This window comes from Nyctereutes procyonoides, unplaced genomic scaffold (assembly GCF_905146905.1).
Source record: "Nyctereutes procyonoides isolate TBG_1078 unplaced genomic scaffold, NYPRO_anot_genome, whole genome shotgun sequence".
NCBI lineage: Eukaryota > Metazoa > Chordata > Mammalia > Carnivora > Canidae > Nyctereutes > Nyctereutes procyonoides.
Window position 1 is genome coordinate 30,900,293 of NW_026575125.1, and position 9,415 is coordinate 30,909,707.

Sequence of the window (9,415 nt, forward strand, 5' to 3'; positions counted from 1 at the left end):
AATTTTAGACAAATAAATGATAAATTTTTGAGGAATTAATAAAACAAAGAAAGGTAGATTTGGTTATTCATTCGTGAAGAATCTAAGCAGGAATCGTTTATATAGTTTTCTCAGCCCTGAAATCCCTATCTCAGATGATAAGGATGTCTCTCTACCTCCTGGTGCAGAGACGGTACCTTTCACATTGGGGATTTATTTCCTGCTATCAGGCAGACAAAAAGAAAGGTCAGAATATTCTTTTTGCATGAGATGTTCCTCAGGTAATTTTAATTCAAAATAATCAACAGGCCAGAGTGGCATATTCTTCGGCAGCCTGCCCTAAACCCTATTATCTATCATGCAAAGAGTATGAAGACTGGAATAGAATCTCACTCCAAATCAAGGACAAATAAATGGCAGGGGAAGTAGCCATCAGTTAATTGGAGGAGGGCAATGATAATCGCTAAAGTTTTAGTGAAATGTTGTGATCACATAATTACAATGGTAAGAAATCGGCTAATCTATCTGTTTCATAATGTAAATTAGTTAATAGACTATTGTAAAATTTGATGAACTGGTAGTAGTTAGACGGGGAGACTAGAGGACAACTAGTGAATCAAGGATCTGAGAAAAACTTCTAAAATTCAGGAAAGCTATGGAAGAGAGTTGGAATTGGTTTGCTAAAGAAAGAGGAGGCCCTAGAAAAGAAATGACTGGTTTGATCTGTTGTGGTAAGTCTCTGTTTCCATGATCCATCATATTAATTACATTTTCCTAACCAAATTATATTATCTCATAAAATAAAATTTAAAGTTCTCATACATTATAGCTTCCTTAAGCAATCTAAAGGAAAGGTAAAGCAAGGGTGGGTTGGATAAATTTAGTTGACACAAAAACAAAAAATTAGATGTCATACATGAAAAAGAAATAGACACTTTGTGATATAATAGTATCCAGATATTATGATAGCAAAGGTCAGGAATAATAAGTTTTCAATTTCTGCAGGAATAATAAGTTTTAATCCTGAAATAAGCAATGTTGATGAGTACTCAATATCCTGCAGGCAATTAAACCACCGAGATTGAGTTCAAATGAATGGGTTTCAATGATTAGAGTGTCTCGATATTCATCCCAATGATCATTAAGAAAGAAAAATGCTTTTATGAAGTACATGAGGTTGACTGGTCATGTTTGTTATCTGATGGATGACTTAGACTATTTAAATCATCAGGATCTTTGGAAATTAGAAGTATGCAAAGAAAAATCAATTAGGTTAACCAAATGATGCAAATAATTTATGATTTATTTTGTAATTAGAAATACAAAATATAATTCATTCTCTGTGTAATTTAAAAGCTCATATAGACTTTTTCCATTTAGATGGGATTTATCATAAATCTCCATGTAGTTAACATTTGTTATGTTCATGGATTCCCATTGTTGCAAGTCTCCATTGCATGTTCCCAGTTCATGGCTTCATTCTCAGTTCTGGATACCTTTCCCTCTACGTCCGTGGCACACTTGGTGTGTGCCAATCAGTCTGTTGGATTCACATAACTGATCTATTCTTACAAACTAGCTCTGCAAAAAATATGATTGTTTTTTTTTCCCATAAATTACATATCAAAGACCATGGACCTTCACAACTTCCTACAGATAGTTAAGTCAATAATTTTGTTAAATTAATGCCAAGTTTTCTGGGATATATTCAGATGTATATCTGTATATGTGTGTATTTATGATGCTTAAATGTCTACTGTATGACAGATAGGCTAATGGTAGTGCTATTCTGAAACTACTGCAACACTTAGTAACTTAATTATTTGGATACTGGGAATTTTTAAAAAATGTTTCTTTGCTTCAGGTATTTTAAACATGTGAAGGCAAATAAGTTTATAATGAGAATTAAATATTAAAATGTACATAAAGTACATGTTCTTAACACATGGTATGTAGCAAACATTAAGGAATAGTTATTAATGTGTATATGTAGCTTCTCATATATATATATATATACAAACACATGTATAATAAACACAGACATGTACATATTAAAAGATGAGAGAGAAATTGACCAATTGTTAATTAAACACTGGTCATTGTAAACTGCAGTTGTAAATGGGATTGATTCCTTAATTTCTCTTTCTTCAGTCTCTTTGTTAGTGTATAGAAATGCCACTGATTTCTGGGCATTGATTTTGTATCCTGCCACACTGCTGAATTGCTGTATGAGTTCTAGCAATCTTGGGGTGGAGTCTTTTGGATTTTCTATGTAGAGTATCATGCCATCTGCAAAAAGGGACAGTTGACTGTTCTGCCAATTGAATGCCTTTTATTTCTTTTTGTTGCCTGATTGCTGAGGCTAGGACTTCTAGTACTATGTTGAATAGCAGTGGTGAGAGTGGACATCCCTGTCATGTTCCTGATCTTTGGGGAAAGGCTACCAGTGTCTCCCCATTGAGAATGATATTTACTGTGGGGTTTTCATAGATGGCTTTTAAGATGCTGAGGAATGTTCCCTCTATCCATACACTTTGAGGAGTTTGATCAGGAATGGATGCTGTATTTTGTCAAATGCTTTCTCTGCATCTATTGAGAGGATCATATGGTTCTTGGTTTTTCTCTTGGTGATGTGATCTATCACATTGATTGTTTTACGAGTATTAAACCACCCTTGCATCCCGGGCATAAATCCCTCTTGGTCATGGTGAATAATCTTTTAATGTACTACTGGATCCTATTGGCTAGTATCTTGTTGAGAATTTTTGCATCCAAGTTCATTAGGGATATTGGTCTATAATTCTCCTTTTTGGTGGTATCTTTGTCTGGTTTTGGAGTCAAGGTAATGCTGGCCTCATAAAATGAGTTTGGAAGTAATCCCTCCCTTTCTATCCTTTGAAACAGCTTTAGTAGAATAGGTATCATTTTTTCTTTAAACATTTGATTGAATTCCTCTGAGAAGCCATCTGGCCCTGGACTTTTGTGTCTGAGGAGCTTTTTGATGACTGCTTCAATTTCCTTGGTGGTTATTAGCCTGTTCAGATTTTCTATTTCTTCCTGTTCCAGTTTTGGTAATTTGTGGTTTTCCAGAAATGCATCCATTTCTTCTAGATTACCTAATTTATTGGTGCATTGCTCATAATACGTTTTAAAAATCATTTGTATTTCCTTGGTATTGGTTGTGATCTCTCCTCTTTCATTCGTGATTTTATTAATTTGAGTCTTTTTTCTTTTTAATAAGGCTGGCTAGGGGTTTATCTATCTTATTAATTCTTTCAAAGAACCATCTCCTGGTTTTGTTGATCTGTTCTACAGCTCTTCTGGTGTCTATTTCATTGAGTTCTGCTCGAATCTTTTCTTTTTTTTAAGATTTATTTATTTGTTTATTTATTTATTTATTTATTTATTTATTTATTTATTTATGAGAGACACAGAGTGAGAGAGAGAGAGGGAGAGACATAGGCAGAGTGAGAAACAGGCTCCCCACAGAGAGCCTGATGCGTGACTCAGTCCTGGATTCCGGAATCACAACCTGAGCCGAAGGCAGGTGCCCAACTGCTGAGCAACCCAGGCATCCCTCGAATCCCTATTATCTCTTTCTTCTGCATGGTGTAGGTTTTATTTGTTTTTCTGACTTCAGTTCCCTGAGGTGTGAGGTTAGCTTGCATATATGAGGTTTTCCGATTTTTTGAGGGATGCTTGTTTTGTGGTGTATTTCCCTCTTAGGACTGCTTTTGCTGTATCTCAAAGATTTTGAATGATTGTATCCTCATTTTCATTAGTTTCCATGAATATTTTTAGCTCTTCTCTAATTTCCTGGTTGACCCTTTCATCTTTTAGTTGGATGCTCTTTAACCTTCATATGTTTGAGTTTCTTCCAAATTTCCCCTTGTGATTGAGTTCTAGTTTCAAAGCATTATGGTCTGAAAATATGCAGGGGACAATCCCAGTCTTTTAGTATCGGTTAAGACCTGATCTGTGACCCAGTATGTGGTCTATTCTGAAAAAAGTTCCATGTGTACTTGAGAAGAATGTGTATTCAGTTGCATTCAGATGCAAAGTTCTGTATATATCTTGAAATCTATTTGGTCCAGTGTATGATTTAAGATCCTTGTTTCTTTGGTGATGTCCTTCTTAGAATATCTGTCATTTGCTGAAAGTGCCATGTTGAAGTCTCCTGCTATTGGTGTATTATTATCTAAGTATGTCTTTACTTTGGTTATTGATTGATATACTTGGCAGCTCCCACATTAGGGGCATAAATATTTGTGATTCTTAGGTCTTCTTGTTGGATAGACCCTTTAAGTATGATATAGTGTCCCTTGTCATCTCTTACTACAGTCTTTGGGATAAACTTTAATTTATCTGGTACGAGGATTGCTACCCCAGCTTTCTTTTGAGGACCATTTGAATGGTAAATGGTTCTCCACCCCTTCATTTTCAGGCTGGAGGTGTCCTCAGGTCTAAAATGAGTCTCTTGTAGACAGCAAATAGATGGGTCTTGCTTTTTTATCCAGTCTGAAACCCTGTGTCTTTTAATGGAATCATTTAGCCCATTCACATTCAGAGTAACTATTGAAAGATATGAATTTAGTGTCATCATAATACCTATTCAGTCCCTGTTTTTGTGGATTGTTTCTTTGGGCTTCCTCTTTATTTTACAGGGTCTCCCTTAATATTTCTTGCAGAGCTGGTTTGTGGTCACATATTCTTTCAGCTTCTGCCTGTCTTGGAAGCTCTTTATCTCTCCTTCCATTTTGAATGAGAGCCTTGCTGGATAGAGTATTCTTGGCTGCATGTTCTTCTCATTAGGACCCTAAATATATCCTGCTCACCCTTTCTGGCCTGCCAGGTCTCTGTGGAGAGGTCTGCTGTTAATCTAATACTTCTCCCCATATAAGTTAGGGATCTCTTGTCTCTCTGTGCTTTAAGGATTTTATCTTTGAAGTTTGCAAGTTTCACTATTAAATGTCGAGGTGTTGAATAGTTTTTACTGATTTTGGGGGAGAACCTCTCTATCTCCTGGATCTGAACGCCTGTTTCCCTCCCCAGATTTGGGAAGTTCTCAGCTATGATTTGTTCAAATATTCTTTGTAGTCCTCTCTCTCTCTCAGCCTCTTCTGGAATCCCAGTTAGACATATATTCTTCCTTCTCAAGCTATTGTTTATTTCCCTAAGCCTTTCCTCGTGGGATCTTAAATATTTTTTTTTAATTTTTATTTATTTATTATAGTCACAGAGAGAGAGAGGGAGAGAGAGGGGCAGAGACACAGGCAGAGGGAGAAGCAGGCTCCATGCAGGGAGCCCGACGTGGGATTCGATCCCGGGTCCCCAGTATCGCGCCCTGGGCCAAAGGCAGGCGCCAAACCGCTGCGCCACCCAGGGATCCCCTCCTCGTGGGATCTTAATTGTTTTTCTCTTTTTTCCTCAGCTTCCTTCTTTACCATCAACTTCTTCTATGTCGCTCACTCTCTCTTCCACCTCATTAAACCTAACAGTTAGAACATCCAGTTTGGATTGTATCTTATTTAATCTATTTTTAATTTCAGCTTGTATAGATCTCAATTCTTCAGTAACGAAGTCTCTAGAGTCCTTTATGCTTTTTTCCAGAGCCACCAGTAGCTTTATAATTGTGCTTTTGAATTTACTTTCTGACATCATATGGGAATCCAAATTCTGTAACTCTGTGGCAGAGAGTGCTGTTTCTGGTTCTTTATTTTGCAGTGAATTCTTCCTTCTAGTCATTTTGTCCAGTGCAGAGTGGCTGTATAAGCGGACTGAGTCAAAAATATCAACCACGACCTAAGTAAAATACACCCTAGATGATTCCAAACAAGTCAGAGACCAGGAAATAAAAGAAAAAGAACATAACAAAAGAAAACAAAAGAAACACTAAATTGAAAAACAAATTTTAAAACAAAGTAGTAGCTTTGCACAGTGGCAGTATCGTAGCCAATGAGGTCTATCTGAGGCACGATTATTGTTAATTAAAACAAAGTAGTAAAAATAAAAAGCCAAAAGCCAAAAACAAAGAAGAATAAAGAAAAAGAAGAAGAAGAAAAAAAGTTAAGAAAAGAGGAAAATGAGAAAAAAAAGGGGGGATGGTTTTGGTGAGGAAGTGGTAGTGGAGAGAGAATGTAGTCTACCTGAAGGGTCCTACAGGGTGATCCTCTTGGTCTGAGTGTATTTTGTTCTTTATGTTAGAAGATGCTCAATTCCAAATTTATATAAAACAGCAATACTTATAGAAAGGCCCAACACTGACCACCAAAGCATAAACAAGATAAAAGAGGGGGGCAGAATGGAAAGGAAGAGAAAATATAATCTCTCAGAATGAACCAAAACAGTGTTCCACTTGGTTCTGGGTGTGTGTTGGCCATGTTTTAGAAGGTACTAACTTCCACCATTGTGAGGCAGAAGAAACAAAAAACAAAAAACAAAAACCCATATCTTGTATATCTCCCAAAATGAAATTAAATACATTGAAGGGAATCCAGAAGTGAAAAATATATCTAAGACATGTAATTGTAGAAATATGAAAGTTAAAAAGGGAAAAACTTAAAAATGAAGAGCTAGTAAAATATTGCAGTTAAGGTGGGAAAAATATTGGAAATTTTTTGTGTGATATAAAAGAGTCGTAATGGAAAAAAAGGACCCTCTAGTTCTATACACTATATTCTCTTAGTCCTGGAGATTTCCAGTGCTGCTTGGTCAATAAACTTGCTCTTTCCTTGTTCTTCCAGCTGGTCTTCTGGGGGAGGGGCCTGCTGTGCTGATTCTCAGGTGTGTGCACCTGGGGGAGCTGCCCCCCCGTTGGGGACTCGGTGGCAGCTGTTTATCCCGTGAGGACCCTGTTCCCTGGCGGCCTCCCCTCTCCCGGGCACAAGGTGAAACAAGGAGAAAAAACAACGGCAGTGACCAGATTTCCAGCTCTGGAGTCAGCCTCCCGTGAGTAACTAACCGCAGTCTCCCAGTCCTCGCTGGCCTAGATGCTCCTGGGGATAGGCACAGGTGCACTGATCTGCACGGCTTGCGGGTCGCCCGGCGGCAGGAGCCACCTCGCTGTCCTGTGCCCTCCCCGCTTCCGCCTGTCCCAGGGGGAATGCAGGATCCCCGGCCTGTCCCAGGGGGATGCAGGATCCCCGGCTTTGTCTGCTTCGGTGCCCTGGGATCTGGGGCCCTGTGCCGCTGGATCTCATGAAGGGAACTGGGTAGAGCCACCTCCATCCGGAGTCGGCTCACCTAACGGACTGGCTTCTCCTAAATGCCCTAGAGGGCTGTGGCGCTCCAGCCCTTTACCAATATGGGACCACGGTTTGCAGTGAGCTTTCGCCCTGCATCTTCTGAGCTTTCGCCCAGAGTCTTATAGCGACTGGGAAACTGGAGGCTTCACTGCCCCTCCTGCAATTTGGCCCGATTTCCCTGCTAAGCACTTTTTCATCAGGGAAAACTCTGGCACAGATTTTTAAAGTTCTCACTTCTCCAGGCCTGGGCTTTCCTGCCCCAGAGGCTTTCACTGCTCTGCTTTAGCCTGGCTTCTCACGGTTCCCCTCTCCCAACTTGTTCTTTTTTATTTTGTTTTTTCCGCCTTCCTACCTTGTTAGAAGTGAAGACTTTTCTCTCTGTACATTCCAGCTGTTCTCTCTTTAAACCCCAGGTCAAATTCACAGGTGTTAAGGATGTTTTGAAAGTTATCTAGATAAGTTTGTGGGGCCAGGTGAGTTGAGGACCCCTACTCTTCCCCCATCTTGCCCCCCCCACTCTGTATTTTTCTTTATACTTAGCTGCACATTTCAAATTTTCAGTTTCAAATTTTCAGTTATCACATTTACAGTGTGCAAATATATATATATATATATATATATATATATATATATATATATATATATATATATATATTTACTTTGGAAAAGGTGATCCTAAGCTGACACATCAGAGACTGTGGTTACCAGGAATATTTTTTTCATAATCAGAGTTTTTAAATAATGCATTAGGCTACCGTGAACAATTATGTATAGGCTTTCTTTGTGGACATAAGATTTCATTTTCTGGGATAAATACTCAGTTGTGCAATTTCTAGTTTATATGGCGAATATATATTTAGTGTTTTGTTTTGTTTGTTTGTTTTTACTTTTCACCTATATTCAGAGTTGCTGTACCATTTTACATTCTCACCAGCAATGTATGGGTGATCCAGTTTCTCTGCATCATTACCAATATTTGATATTGTTACCATTTTTAAAAATTTTTTAGCTGTTCTGATAAATATATAGAGGTATCGCAACATGATCCTTATTTTGCATTTTCCTGAAGTGTAGTGAAGTTGAATTTCTTTTCATGTGCTTATTTGCTATCTGTATATCCTCTTTAGGGAAATGTCCCTTCATGTCTGTATAGGAAAAAAGTCCATTTTCCACCTTCCTCTGTAAGGAAAAATCCAGTTCTTCCCTACTGTGTATTTCTGTCCTGTGTGTCTCCTTTACTAGATACACAGAATACTCATACATCTTACAGTTCTGGTCACCAAAAATATGGAGATTTTTTTTTTCTCCATAACAAGTAATTCTCTGTGACACCAGCTGGGTATCCTACCAATTTAATTCAATTCTGACACTATCTACTGAAAGATAGTGTCTGGCCCCACAGGTTAAAGGCTCAGGCCTCCAAGACTGTCACTGTCTCCCCTTACCCCTGACAGCACACACGCAGTTCAGACACCAGTTTAGGCCCAGGTTGTCATCTATGCTTCTGGCCAACTTCAGAGGTGCCAAAGACCCCCTCCTTGGCTTTGATTAATTTGCTAGAACATTTCACAGACTTTATTAAAGGATATGATGAATGACACAGTTGAACAGCCAGTGAAGAAGTACTTAGGGTGAGGTCTGGTGTTTTCCCACCTGGAAGTTCCCCAAGTCCACTAATGGGATTTTATGGGGGCTCCCTCATGTAGGCATGATCAATTATTAACTCCTTTTCTAGCCCCTCTCCCCTCTCTGGAGGATGGGGATGAGGCTGAAATTTCCAAGCTTCTAATCATGGCTTGCTTGGTCTTTCTAGTGACCAGCCCCCATCTAGAAGCCATCTAGGAGCCCACCCAGAGTCATCTCATTAGAAAAATTATGCAACTAGCACCCTCATCACTTAGGAAATCACAAGGGTTTTAGGATACTTATGTCAGGAATGAGGTTAAAGACAAATATTACAACAAGAGATGTAAAACGTTCCTAGTGTTCTTATCATTTAGCAAATTATAAAGATTTTAGGAGCTCTGTTCTAGGAATGGGAGAAGAGACCACTATATGTATTTTTTAAATTTCACAATGTCTTATCCATTTTCTTTTTTTTGTTTAAAGATTTACTTATTTTTCTTTTAGAGAGAGAAAGAGCAAGCATGAGCAGGGGGAGGGACAGAGGAAGAAGAAAAAGGAGAATCCTG

The 9,415-nt window shown here is 38.5% G+C and overlaps 1 pseudogene; it reads left to right on the forward strand.

The window, feature by feature from the left end:
• The first annotated feature begins 5,905 nt into the window (after positions 1 to 5,905).
• Positions 5,906 to 5,976, forward strand: LOC129519028 (U4 spliceosomal RNA; annotated as a pseudogene).
• Positions 5,977 to 9,415: the final 3,439 nt, after the last annotated feature.